Source organism: Monodon monoceros, unplaced genomic scaffold, assembly GCF_005190385.1.
Source record: "Monodon monoceros isolate NGI ecotype Baffin Bay Population unplaced genomic scaffold, NGI_Narwhal_1 Super_Scaffold_11, whole genome shotgun sequence".
Lineage (NCBI taxonomy): Eukaryota > Metazoa > Chordata > Mammalia > Artiodactyla > Monodontidae > Monodon > Monodon monoceros.
Genome location: NW_021703767.1, coordinates 123,478,743 through 123,492,989, shown reverse-complemented (window position 1 = coordinate 123,492,989; position 14,247 = coordinate 123,478,743).

The following is a 14,247-nucleotide window of genomic DNA, read 5'->3' as shown; positions in this document are numbered from 1 at the left end:
TTTCTTTCTTTCTTTCTTTCTTTCTTTCTTTCTTTCTTTCTTTCTTTTCTTTTCTTTCTTTCTTTCTTTCCTTCCTTCCTTCCTTCTTTCCTTCTTTCTTTCCTTTCTTTCTTGTCTTTTTTCTTTTAATTGGCCATGTGGCGAGGCCTGCTGGGATCTTACTTCCCCGACCAGGGATTGAACCCGTCCCCACTGCAGTGAACGCTTGGAGTTCTAACCACTGGACCGCCAGGGAATGCCCATGGTCAGGCACGGGCAAGTCATTTCACCTTCGCTAACCTCAAGTTCCTTACATGTGAAACGGGGAGAATGCCATCTACTGTGCAGGGGGGTTGTGAGATAATGTATGTAAAATGTTCTTGGAACACAGTAAGTGCTTAGTAAATAGTAACTATTTACTGTTTATGATGCTTATAATCTGTCTTTCCCACTTGACATTGTCAGCCCTGTTCTCATCATCCTGAACAGTGCCTGGCATGTAGCCAACATCCAGTGAATGGTAAACAATATCTTCATCATCATCGTCATCCTAAAAAGGGGTCTGATCTGCTAGAAAGTACTGGTCCAGGTGTTTCCAGGAGATAACATCTATATAATTGAGGAATGGCTTGCCGAGCACCAGATCAGATATCTTTCCTTCTGCCTTATTTTTGTTTACTCTAAGATGTCCAAAGACTGTCAGGATGGATTATCAGGCCCACTCATTGGGCTTTCTTGGTGTCATTCCAACCTGACTATCCAATCAACATGAACTGCTTGAACCACTGTGGGGGCGGAATTAGCAAATAAATCCCGGTTCTGGATAGGTTACAAGATGGCTGCCGATCGTCCGTCTGATGAGGGCTATTCTGCTCTCCCCCTAGAATGCATAACTAGCTTTTAAAAAATTCCTATTTATTTTTATTCACTTTAGGAATAATACCTGAATACATATTTTAGAATATCTAAACAGCATAGTTAAAGCTGGAGCTCCCTTCAACTCCCCACAAACTCCCAATCCAGTATTGACGTGACAAGTATTGTGGGTCTTTTTCTGCAATATGTTGGATCTTATTGCTGTTTGGTATTGTCATCCACAAAGTACATTACCCCTTCTATCTTTAATTGGAGAGACCTTTTCCAACATGCAATACAGGCTTCTACATGAAAATGTTGTATAAGAAACGGCAGCTTCAAACATCTCTTGTACAGCAACACCTTTGTCTTTGCCTGAAGCAGAATGAGGTACTGGCCCACTCACTCTCTGCTTACCTCACAGTAATACTGGTAATTCTGGTATATTATGTTGTGCTTTCTTTCTTTCCTGAATGTGTTACTGACAGGTGAATTGCATTGAATTAGTGATGCTATCCCAATGATTTGATACGATGATGGCCTGTGTTGTCACACGATTATTAATCCTTTACTATTTTAAGAATGACAACCTGTCATTGAAGTAGTTATTTGGCCTTTTAAAGGCTGAGGCTGAAGCCAAATGCAGTTTGGGTTTTTTTGTTTTTTTTAACCAAGGACTTCAGCTTCTGTGTTATAAGTGACAGACAGTGATTTCTGTATCTTAATTTTGAATTCAGCTTTCTTATGGAATTCTCTTTTTTTTCAGTTATTTTTTTAGATTTACAATCATATGGTTTGCAAATGGTCTTATTTTTCTTCCCTTTAAGATTTTAAACATCTAATTTCTTTCTCTTGTCTGATTTTGTTGGCTAGTATCGCCAGTATAATGTCAAATATTATTGGAAGAGTGACATCTTTCTTGTTCTAGACTTTGGTGGGACTCCTGCTACTGTTTGCCTATTAAGCATATTGCTCAGAAATAAATGTCATGTCAAAGAATTATCAATGTCCTGCTGTTTTATTGAATATTTGTTATTTTGAAATATTTCCAAACTTACAGAAACAGTGCAAAAACAATATAAAGAATTCTTATTTATCCTCTATTAACTTTTAACACTTTGCCACATTTGCTTTGTCATTCTTTATTCCTGTCTCTCAGAAAGACCACAGGATATGTATGTTTATTTATATATATATATAGATAGATAGATAGATAAAAATACACATAAGTATTTGTTCCTTGAATCATTAGAGATTAAGTTGTATAACTTAGTCCATAGTCCATTTTCCAATTTTGTCAATTTTAGTAACAATACCTTTCATTATATATCTCTATCTCTGTATCTATTTAAAAAATTTAAATTTAGTATTATTTTTCCTTCCAGCTTTATTGAGATATAACTGACATACAGCACTGGTTGTTTAAGGTTTACAGCATAATGATTTGACTTACATACATCATGAAATGATTACCACAGTAAGTTTAGTTAAAGTCCCTCATCTCGTATGGGTACAAAATTAAAGAAATAGAAAAAATTTTTTTTCTTGTGATGAGAACTCTTTAGATTTATTCTCATAACTCTAATGTATAACACACATCAGTATTAATTATAGTTACTGTTCTATACATTATATCCTAGTACTTATTTATCTTATAAGTGGAAGTTTGTACCTTTGGTGTACTTTCATCCAATTAACCACCAGCCTTTTTTTCTTTTTTTTTTTCTTTGCCTGTAAGATGCAGGTCAGGATCATGCATTTCTTTCAGGTGTCGTGTCTCCTTAGTTTACTTTTATCTGGAATAGTTCCTTAGCCTTCTGTTGTTCTTCAAGCCATTAATATTTTTGAAAATTATAGGTAGTTATTTCTTAGTGTTCCTCAATTTGAGATTCTCTGATGTTTCCTCATGATAAGAGTAAAATTATATAAATATTTTTGCCTTGAATACTAATAAGTGATCCTGTGTCTTTCTCTGGAGACACATCATATCCATTTGTTCCTTACAGGTGATGTAAATTTTTCTTTCTTCAATTTAATGCTTATTAATAATGTTATGGAGTTGGGTAATCATCACCACAGCCAGTTTTAGAACATCTTCATTACCTCAGAAAGTTCCCTTATGCCTGTTTGCATTAAATCCTTTCTAAAAACCCCACACCAAGATAATCGCTGATTGCCTCTGTGTCTATAAATTAGCCTTTTTACTGGATATTTCATAGAAATGAATCATTCAATGTGTAGTCTTTTGCATCTGGCTTGTTTCAGTTAATATACTGTTTTGGTAGTTTTTTCCTTTTGTAGTAGCTATTATCCATGTTTTATCCATGTTGTAGCATGTTGTATACATTGTTCTTTCATTTTTTTATTTTAATTTTTTAACGTCTTTATTAGAGTACAGTTGCTTTACAATGGTGTGTTAGCTTCTGCTTTATAACAGAGTGAATCAGTTATACATATACATAAGTCCCCATATCTCTTCCCTCTTGCATCTCCCTCCCTCCCACCCTCCCTATCCCACCCCTCTAGGTGGTCACAAAGCACCGAGCTGATCTCCTTGTGCTATGCGGCTGCTTCCCACTAGCTAGCTATTTTATGTTTGGTAGTGTATATATGTCCATGCCACTCTCTCACTTTGTCCCAGCTTACCCTTCCCCCTCCCTGTATTCTCTAGTCCATTCTCTAGTAGGTCTGCATCTTTATTCCTGTTTTGCCCCTGTGTTCTTCTGGCCATTTTTTTTCCAGTGGCTTACCATCTGAAAGTTTTATTTCTTTTTTTTTAACCTCTTTATTGGAGTATAATTGCTTTACAATGGTGTGTTAGTTTGTGCTTTATAACAAACTGAATCAGTGATACATGTACATATGTTCCCATATCTCTTCCCTCTTGCATATCCCTCCCTCCCACCCTCCCTATCCCACCCCTCTAGGTGGTCACAAACCACTGAGCTGATCTCCCTGTGCTATGCGGCTGCTTCCCACTAGCTATCTATTTTACCTTTGGTAGTGTATATATTTCCATGACACTCTCTCACTTTGTCACAGCTTACCCTTCCCCCTCCCCATATCCTCAATTCCATGCTCTAGTAGGTTTGTGTCTTTATTCCCGTCTTACCCCTAGGTACTTCATGACCATTTTTTCCCCTTCGATTCCATATAAATGTGTTAGCATATGGTATTTATTTTTCATTTCTGACTTTCTTCACTCTGTATGACAGTCTCTAAGTCCATCCACCTCACTACAAATAACTCAGTTTCGTTCCGTTTTATGGCTGAGTAATATTCCATTGTACATATGTGCCACATCTTCTTTATCCATTCATCTGTTGATGGACAATTAGGTTGCTTCCATGTCCTGACTATTGTAAATAGAGCTGCAATGAACATTTTGGTACATGACTCTTTTTGAATTATGGTTTTCTCAGGGTATATGCCCAGTAGTGGGATTGCTGTGTCATATGGTAGTTCTATTTGTAGTTCTTTAAGGAACCTCCATACTGTTCTCCATAGTGGCGGTATCAATTTACATTCCCACCAACAGTGCAAGAGGGTTACCTTTTCTCCACACCCTCTCTAGCATTTATTGTTTGTAGATTTTTTGATGATGGCCATTCTGAATGGTGTGACGTGATATCTCATTGTAGTTTTGATTTTCATTTCTCTAATGATTAATGATGTTGAGCATTCTTTCATGTTTGTTGGCAATCTGTATATCTTCTTTGGAGAAATGTCTGTTTAGGTCTTCTGCCCATTTTTGGATTGGGTTGTTTGTTTTTTTTTTATTGAGCTACATGAGTTCCTTGTATGTTTTGAAGATTAATCCTTTGTCAGTTGCTTCATTTGCAAATATTTTCTCCCATTCTGAGGGTTGTCTTTTCATCTTGTTTATGGTTTCCTTGGCTGTGCAAAAGCTTTTACGTTTCATTAGGTCCCATTTGGTTATTTTTGTTTTTATTTCCATTTCTCTAGGAGGTGGGTCAAAAAGGATCTTGCTGTGATTTATGTCATAGAATGTTCTGCCTATGTTTTCCTCTAAGAGTTTGATGGTGTCTGGCCTTACATTTAGGTCTTTAATCCATTTTGAGTTTAGTTTTGTGTATGGTGTTAGGGAGTGTTCTAATTTCATATTTTTACAAGTACCTGTCCAGTTTTCCCAGCACCACTCATTGAAGAGTCTGTCTTTTCTCCACTCTATATTCTTGTCTCCTTTATCAACGATAAGGTGACCATATGTGCGTGGGTTTATCTCTGGGCTTTCTATCCTGTTCCATTTATCTATATTTCTGTTTTTATGCCAGTACCATACTGTCTTGATTACTGTAGCTTTGTAGTTTAGTCTGAAGTCAGGGAGCCTGATTACTCCAGCTCCGTTTTTCTTTCACAAGATTGCTTTGGCTATTCGAGGTCTTTTGTGTTTCCATACAAATTGTGAAATTTTTTCTTCCAGTTCTGTGAAAAATGCCGTTGGTAGTTTCATAGGGATTGCATTGAGTCTGTAGATTGCTTTGGGTAGTATAATCATTTTCACAATGTTGATTCTTCCAATTCAAGAACATGGTATATCTCTCCATCTATTCATATCATCTTTAAATTCTTTCATCAGTGTCTTATAATTTTCTGCATACAGGTCTTTTGTCTCCTTAGGTAGGTTTATTCCTAGATATTTTATTCCTTTTGTTGAAATGGTAAATGGGATTGTTTTCTTAATTTCACTTTCAGATTTTTCATAATTAGTGTATAGGAATGCCAGAGATTTCTGTGCATTAATTTTGTATCCTGCTACTTTACCAAATTCATTGATTAGCTCTAGTAGTTTTCTGGTAGCATCTTTAGGATTCTCTATGTATAGTTATCATGCCATCTTTAAACAGTGACAGCTTTACTTCTTCTTCTCCAATTTGGATTCCTTTTATTTGTTTTTCTTCTCTGATTTCTGTGGCTAGAACTTCCAAAACTATGTTGAATAAGAGTGGTGAGAGTGGGCAACGTTGTCTTGTTCCTGATCTTAGTGGAAATGGTTTCAGTTTTTCACCAATGAGGACGATGTTGGCTGTGGGTTTGTCATATATGGCCTTTATTATGTTGAGAAAAGTTCCCTCTATGCCTACTTTCTGGAGGGTTTTTATCATAAATGGTGTTCTTTCATTTTACTTGGGGAGTAGTGTCTATTGTATGGAAATACCACGTTTATTTGTACATTCATGAGTATTTGGACATTTGGATTATTTCCATTTGGGGGCTATTATGAGTAATGCTGCTATGAACACTCCTATACATGTCTGTGTGGGGAAATATGTTTTCAGATCTCTTGCATATATTCCAAGTAATGGAATTTTGGGTCAAACGGCAAGTTTATGTTCCATTTAAAAGTAAACCCATGGAATGGTTTTCCAAAATGGGTGTACAGTTTGATGTTCTCACAAGCAATGCATGTGGGTTTCACTCTTTCCTCATTCTCACTAGCACTTGGTATTGTCTGTCTTTTTTGATTATAGCCATTTTCGTGAGTGTGTTTTGGTATGTCATCGTGGCTTTAACTTGCATTTCTCTAATGACTAATGACATTGAATATCTTCTCATTAGTGTATTAGCTAAGCCTATGTTGTGTAGTTTTTATGGTTAAATATCTATTCAAATGTTTTGTTCATTTAAAAATTCTCTCATTTGCCTTAATTTTGAGTTGTAAAAGTTCTTTATATATTCTGGATACAAGTCTTTTACCTGATATGTGATTGCACATATTTTCTCCCATTGTATGGACTTTCCTCCATTGTTTCACTGAGATATAATTGACATATAACATTATATTAGTTTTAGGTGTGTTTCAAAAATTTTTATTGGTGACTTTTGATGTGCATGTGTTTAAATTTTTGATGACTTTCAAAATGCCAAGTTTAAAAAAATGGATTGTAAATTTGGTGTTGTATCTAAGAACCTTCTGCCCAACCAAGGTCTTAATGATTCCCTGCCCCCGCCACCTTGTTTTGAAGAAATGAATAGTTTAATTTTTACATATAGGTCTTTGATCCAGTTTGTGTTTTTGTGTGCGGGTATAGTGTGAACTAATAGTTTAAGTTTCTTTTTGAATGTGAATATTCAATTGTTAAGAAGACTATGCCTTTTACATTTAATTGTCTTGGCACTTTTGTCAGAAATAATTTGACCATAAGTGTAAATATAATAATTTGACCATAAGTGTAAATAGTTTTGACTCATAATTGTGTTCCATTGACCTCTTGTATGACTATTCATGTGCCAATAGCACACTGTCTTGATTATTGTATCTTTTGAGTAAGATTTGAAACGGAGTAGTGTTCAACTTTGTTGTTTTTAAAAGCTGTCAATACAATTCTAGGTCCTTTGCATTTCCCCATGAATTTTAGTATCAGTTTGTCAATTTCTTATGAATGCCTGCTGGATTCTTGTATAGCTCAATTTGGGAATAATTGCTATTTTGACAATATTCAGTCTTTCAATCATTAACATGACTTCAATCATGAATCATAAATGTCTCCCTGTACATTTAGATCATCTTTAGTAACTCCTCAGTGTTTTATTATTGTCAATTTATAAGCCTTACACTTACTTTGTTAAATTTCTTCTGAAGTATTTTACTCTTTTTGGTGGTATTGTGAATCAAATTTTTTAAAATAGAAATATATATATTTTAATTGAAGTATAGTTTATTTACAATGTTGTGTTAATTTCTGCGGTACTGCAAAGTGATTCAGTTATACCTATATATACATTCTTTTCCATTTGCTTTATCTCAGGATATTGAATATAGTTCCCTGTGCTATACAGCAGGGCTTTTTTGTTTATCCATTTTGTATGTAATAGTTTGCATCTACTAACCCCAAACTCCCAGTCCTTCCCTCCCCACTGCCCCTCCCCTTTTCCAACTGCAGGTCTGTTCTCTATGTGAGTCTGTTTCTGTTTCATAGATAGGTTCATTTGTGTCTTATTTTAGATTCCACATATAAATGATATCATATGGTATTTGTCTTTCTCTTTCTGACTTACTTCACTTAGTATGATAATCTCTAGTTGCCTCCATGCCTCTGCAAGTGGCATTATTTCATTCTTTTTTATGACCGAGTAGAATTCCATTGTATATATATCCCACATGTTCTTTATCCGTTTATCTTTCGATGGACATGTAGGTTGTTTTCATGTCTTGCCTACTGTGAATAGTGCTACTGTGAACATAGGGGTACATGTATATTTTTGAGTTACAGTTTTGGCTGGATATATGCCCAGGAGTGGGATTGCTGGATTATACAGTAATTCTATTTTTAGTTCTTTGAGGAACCTCCATACTGTTTTCCATAGTGGTTGCACCAATTTACATTCCCACCAACAGTGTAGGAGGTTTCCCTTTTCTCCATACCCTCTCCAGCATTTGTTATTTGTAGAGTTTTTAATGATGACTGGTGTGAGGTGGTACCTCACTGTAGTTTTGGTTTGCATTTCTCTAATAATTAGCGATGTTGAGCATCTTTTCATGTGCCTTCTAGTCATCTGTATGTCTTCTTTGGAGAAACGTCTATTTAGGTCTTCTGCCCATTTTTTGATTGGGTTGCTTGAATTTTTTGTTGTTGTTGAGTTGTATGAGCTGTTTATATATTTTGGAAATTAAGCCCATGTCAGTCGCATCATTAGCAAATATTTTCTCCCATTCTGTAGGTTATCTTTTTGTTTTGTTTATGGTTTTCTTGGCTGTGCAAAAGCTTGTAAGTTTGATTAGGTCCCATTTATTTATTTTTGTTTTTATTTCTATTGTCTTGGGAGACAAACCTAAGAAAACACTGGTAAAATTTGTGTCAGAGAATGTTTTGCCTATGATCTCTTCTAGGAGCTTTATGGTGTCATGTCTTCGTTTTAAGTCTGTAGGCCATTTTGAGTTTATTTTTGTGCATGGTGTGAGGGTGTGTTCTAATTTCATTGATTTACATGCAGCTGTCCAACTTACCCAGCACCACTTACTGAAGAGACTGTCTTTTGCCCGTTGTATATTCTTGCCTCCTTTGTTGAAGCTAAATTGTCCGTACATATGTGGGTTTATTTCTGGGCTCCCTATTCTGTTCCATTGATCCATATGTTTGTTTTTGTGCCAATACCGCACTGTTTTGATTACTGTAGGTTTGTAGTATTGTCTGAAATCTGGGAGGGTTATGCCTCCTGCTTTGTTCCTTTTCTTCAGGATTGCTTTGACAATTCTGGGTCTTTTATATTTCCACATAAATTTTAGAATTATTTGTTTTAGCTCTGTGAAAAATGTCATGGGCAATTTGATAGGGATCACATTAAGTGTGTAGTTTGCTTTCTGTAGTGTGGCCATTTTAACAATGTTAATTCTTCCAATCCAAGAGCGTGGGATATCTTTCCATTTCTTTGAATCATCTCTCTCTCTCTCTCTTTTTTTTTTTTTTTTACAGATTCTATTTCACTTTTAGTGATCCGTCTGGTCAAATTATCTGTTTGTTCTTGATTCAATTTTGGGGACTGTATGTTTCTAGAAAGTTGTTTGTTTCTTCTAAGTTGTTGAATTTGTTGGCATATAATTGGTCACAGTATTCTCTTATGGTTTTTTATATTTCTGCAGTATTGGTTGATATTTCTAATTTTCTTTTTTGATTTTATTTGGGTTCTCTCTCTTTTCTTCTTGGTGAACCTGGCCAAATGTTTGTCAATTTTGTTTATCTTTTCAAAGAATCAGCTCTTGGTTTTATTGATTTTTTTCTATTGTTTTTTTAATCTCTATTTTATTTGCTTCCTCTCTGATCTTTATTACTTCCTTCCTTCTGCTGACTTTAGGTTTTGTTTGTTCTTCATTTTCTAATTCTTTTAGGTCATGAGTTAGGTTGTTTATTTGAGATTTTTCTTGTCTTCTTGAGGAACACCTGTATTACTATGATCTTCCCTCTTAGAACTACTTTTGCTGCATCCTATAGATTTTGTATGGTGTTTTAATTGTCATTTGTCTCAAGGTATTTTTAAATTTTCTTTTTGATTTCCTCATTGACCCACTATTTTTAGTAGCATGTTGTTTAGTCTCCATGTAATTTTTTTTTCTCTTTTCTTTTTCTGTGCTTGATTTCTAGTTTCATACTGTTGTGGTCAGAGAAGATGCTTGAAATAATTTCTATACTCTTAAATTTGTTGAGGTTTGTTTTGTGCCCTACTATGTGTCTCAATTCTAGAGAATCTTCCATGTGCACTTGAAAAGAATGTGTATTCTGTTTTTTTTGAATAAACTGTCCTGAAGATATCAATTAAGTCAAACTGCTCTATTGTATCATTTAGGATCTCTGATGCCTTATTGATTTTCTGTCTAGAAGATCTGTCCATTGATGTGAGTGGGGTGTTCAGGTCTCCTACTATTATTGTATTCCTGTCAGTTTCTCCCTTTATGTCTGTATTTGTTTTATATATTTAGGTGCTCCCATACTGGGTGCATATGTTGACGAGTGTAATATCCTCTCCTTGTATTGATCCTTTTATCATTATATACTGTCCTTCTTTATCTTTCCATATAGCCTTTGTTTTAAAGTCTACTTTTTCTCATGAGTATTGTGATCGCCACTTTGTTGTCATTTCCATTTGCATGAAATATCTTTTTACATCCCCCAGTTTCAATCTATGTGTGGCCTTTGCCTTAAAGTGAATCTCTTGTAGGAAGCATGTTGTAGGCTCTTGTTTTTTTATGCAGCTTTCCACTCTGTGTCTTTTGATTGGAGCATTTAGTCCATTGCCATTTAAGGTAATTATTGATAAATATGCATTTATTGCCATTTTAAACCTTGTTTTCCAGTTGATTCTGTATTTCTTCTTTGGTTCTTTTTCTTTCTGTGGTTTTATGATTTCCTTTATTTTATGCTGTGTTCTCTTCTTTTTGGTTTTTGTCAATCTGTTGTATGCTTTTGATTTTTTGTTACCTTGGTTTTGAAGTATGTTAACCCCTTCCTGTATCTGCTTGCTTTTGACTGATAGTCATATAGGCTCAAACACATTCTTGGAAAAGAATCTATATTTTCTTACTCTTCTCCCCCACATTTTATAATTTTGATGTCCTCTTTTACATCTTAATTTTTACCCTTTTGCTGTTCCTTGTGTTTATCCTCACTTTCACAAATAGATTTTTTTTTATCTCTATGCTGGCTTATTTAAGTGATTTACTTTCTAATTGTGATTTCCTCTTTCCTATATCTTCTTGCTTCTTTTCTATTTAGAGAAGACCTTTCAATATTTATTTTATGATAAGTTTAGTATTGCTGTATTCTTTTAGTTTTCGCTTGTCTGAGAAATTCTTTATTTCTCCTTCTTTTCTTTTTTTTTAAGATTTTTTATTTTGATGTGGACTATTTTCAAAGTCTTTTATTGAATTTGTTACAATATTGCTCTGTTTTGTGCTTTGGTGTTTTGGCCTCAAGGCATGTGGGATCTTAGCTCCCTGACCAGGGATCAAACTCAAACTCCCTGCATTGGAAGGCAAAGTCTTAACCACTGAACCACCAGGGAAGTGCCTCTTCCATTCTACATGATAATCTTGCTTGGTAGAGTATTCTAGGTTGCAGTTTTTTCCCTTTTAAGACTGTGAATATATTTTGCCACTCCCTTCTGGCCTGCAGTGTTTCTGTAGAGAAATCAGCTGATAGCCTTTTGGGGGTTCCCTTGTAATTAACTCTTTGTTTTTGTTTTGCTGCCTTTAGAATTCTCTCTTTAACTTTTTCTGTTTTGATGATAGTATGTCTTGGTGTAGATCTTTTTGGGTTTATCTTGTTTGGGACTCTCTGTGCTTCCTGTATCTGAATATTTGTTTCCTTCTTTAAATTTGGGAAGTTTTCAGCCATAATTTCTTCAAATACATTTTCAATCCCCTTTTCTCTTTCTTCTCCTTTTGGAATCCCTGTTATGTGTAGATTGGCACACTTTATCTTATTCCATAGTTTTTTTATTGATTTCATGTTTTTTTCAATTTGGCATTCTGTCTGCTGTTCTGATTGAGTGATTTCCATTATTCTGTCTTCCAGATCACTCATTCGTTCTTCTGCATTATTCATTCTGCTATTTATTGCCTTTAGCTCAGCTTTCATCTCTGCAAATAAATTTTCTAAGTTTTCTTGGCTCCTTGTAGTTTCTAGTTCCTTTTTGCAGTAATCTGAATTTCTGTCCATAGTCTTTCTTAATTTCTTCAGTATTTTCATAACCTCCTTTTTGAACTCGGTGTATATGAGACTGAAGAAATCTATTTCATTGCTTTTTCTTTAAGCGGAATTCATTTGGTCTTTTAACTGGGAGTGGCTCCTTTGCTTCTTCCTTTTACTTATATTTCTCTTACTCTGTGAGTTTAGGAGAAACAAGTATGTAATGTAGTCTTGGAAGGCTATTTATATACAGGAGTATCCCTGCATAGCTTGCGTGAGCTTAATATTCTTGGCGTGAGGGCTGCTTTTAGTATGGATGCCTTCTACCTCTTTCCTCAGTGTGTGCTGGCTGTTATCCCCTTGATGGGGGTGTGTGCAGATGCAGCAGCCCGAATGTGCTTCATGGGCCCTGAGACGGTGGGGGCAGCGATTGGTGCCTGCTCATGGGTCTCTCAGTGGCAGTGGTGGCCCTGCCCAAGATTGCAGCAGTGGCTCTCACACAACCCTGGAGCTTGTGTAGGTAGTGTCCTGTTGCCTGAGAGGATGTGTGCAGGGAAAGAAGCACCTATGGTGGCCCCCGCCTCTCCCCTTCCATACCCCCAACAATGGAATCTTGCTTCTCTGGTGGGCCCAAGCCTTCCTCCAAGTACACCCTTGGTTGCAGCCGCACTACACTGCAGCCCCTTCAGGCTGTCTCCCTGCAGCCAACCCCAGTCCTCTCCCCACATCTGACCTCTGAAGCCCGAGCTTCAGCACCCAGGCCCTGTCCACCACCACCAGCGGATGAGAGTCTTGTGGTGGGCAGCATAGGGTAGCCGTACTGACCATCTGTGCAGGTCTCTCTCCATTTTGCATTCTGCAAACCAGTTGCTGCATTCTCCTCTAAGGCTCTGAAGCTCCCCCTCCTACCTGGGAGATCTCCCTGCTAGTGAGGGGACTTCCCAGGGTGCGAGAACATTTCCTCTTTCACAGCTCCCTCCCAGGGGCGCAGGTTCCATCCTGATTCCTTTCACTCTTTTTTTTTTCTTTTGTCCTACCTGGTTACATGGAGATTTTCTTGTTTTTTCAGAAGTCTGAGATCTTCTCCCAGCGTTCAGTATATGTTCTGTGAGAATCGTTCTGTATGTAGATGTATTTCTGATATATTTGTGGGAGGAGGTGAGCTCCACATCCTACTCCTCACCACCTTGATTGCTCTCCTCAAAATAGAAGTATTGTTGATTTACAATATTATATTAGTTTTAGGGGTATAATAGCTCTGGGCTGGGGTCCCCACTAGGATGCAGGGGTAGGCTCTGGGGCTGAAAGTCCAGCTGCCCATCACCTCAACAGAGATGCAGATTGCAGTGCGAGGGCCTGGCAGAAGATGAGGAGAGGCTGAGTCCTGCATCAGTGACAGATTTGGATGACAGGTGAGGTGGCCAGGGCCAGTGGGGTGCAGGACCAAGCAATGTGGGTTAAGTCCTTGGAGCTCTGGCGGTGCCTCCTTCAAGTCCCGCAGTCCAGTATTCTACCAGATCTGTATCTGGCGCTGGGCTGGGACTTGCGCATTTGAGTCTTCACCTCCTCTTGAGGACTCTTCTGCTCACCAGATGGCCCATGATGTTGCAGGTGACACCAGAGTCATAAAATGTCATGCTTGCTGTGCCCCCTCTGAGGCTCCACTTGGTAGAAATTGCGGTATCTGCAGCTGCCCAATAGCCATGGCTGTAGTTGATAGGTCACTGTAGGGAAATACTTTTATAAGCCTCATGGGGCAGAATACTTGTGTACTTCATTCTTAGAGAAAAAAAGAGCAGTGATAATAGCAGTTCAAGTATTACTCACCTTTAAGACTAATGTTTTCTTTTGATTTCAGGCATTCTAGAGAAAAGACCACCTCTTCCCCACCGTAAAACAGGGCCACCATAATGCTCCCTGAAATTCTTTTAATGTTTGGCCTTTCATTTCAGGAGTAAATGGAAAAAAACTGATTTCTCTTTAGTATAACTTTTGTTTTAACACTAAAGTAAAACAGTTTCTTCCTGAAAGTTTAGGCTGTCATAAAATTAAAACAATCTTAGTATAATTAAATTGTTCTACTGAGCATTTATTATATGTCCAGCATTCAACTGAGCATCTTTTTAAAAAATGATCTTTTTCTTAAAAAAAAGCCCAACACTTTGTTGAGGTATGCCTGACATACAAAAAGCTGTACATAGTTAATGTATACAACTTGAGTTTGCAGATAAGTATACAATCATGAAACCATCACCATAATCAATGCCAT